Source organism: Nestor notabilis, unplaced genomic scaffold (assembly GCF_000696875.1).
Source record: "Nestor notabilis isolate BGI_N333 unplaced genomic scaffold, ASM69687v1 scaffold2122, whole genome shotgun sequence".
Taxonomy (NCBI): Eukaryota; Metazoa; Chordata; class Aves; order Psittaciformes; family Psittacidae; genus Nestor; species Nestor notabilis.
In genome coordinates, this window is record NW_009916769.1 from 53773 (window position 1) to 54673 (window position 901).

Sequence of the window (901 nt, forward strand, 5' to 3'; positions counted from 1 at the left end):
ACCCATTCTCTCCCTTCCTCCCTGAGTCTTCTTTGAGCAAGGGGAAAGAGCTGGTAGTAAAGATACTAGTTTTCTACTTCAGTCAATACTTTGATGTTTAAAGCTGTTTAATATGCATTAAAACTGCTCCTCAGATGTAATTGCAAGAATTACACTTCCCTTTTTATGATTGTCTGTAAATGTTATGGGACAGGCACTTAAAACCATCCATGAGATAGAGGGATGGTACATCCAGCACAGGGCTGTCCCCCCACAGAAGAGCAGGATCAGGCCTGAGATCCCCCTGCCCCTTGACAGAGGTCAGATGTATAGGAGCAAATAGATTGTTTGGTTGGGAAAAGACCTTTCTGAGTTAATTGAGAGTGTTTGGAAATCTGTGCCAAGTGGTGACATCCCTGCCCTCCCCTCACACACTCCACTCCTGGGAAAAGGTGCTGGTTTAATCTTTTGGGACAGAAACATTTAGATTTCTTATTTCAACATAAAATTAATTTTGAAATTTGTTGAAAAGTTGTGTATACCTACTTGTCTTTAAAAGGGTTTTGTTTATGGGATGGAAAGTCTCTGACAGATGAAGTGAGACACTTGAGTTTGAGTATCTTGAAACAAAAACTTTTACTTGACTGAGAAAACTGGAAGGAAAAAAGTCTTCTCAAGGCAACCTAAAATGATCTTTCCCATTACTGCCGACAAGGAGTTTAAAAAGAAGAAAGTCAACTATTCATCCGCCTTGGGATGAGCTATGGGGCATCTTTGTCAAGGTCTGTCTTCAATTCCTGCAATTACAGACCTGTTCCCTGAAGAACTGTTCTGAAGATCCTTTCATGTCTTGCTGTGACAATGCTTCTGAGCATTTCACAATGTGTTTTCTTCAGAATGTACTCACAGGGAAGTGCTAATA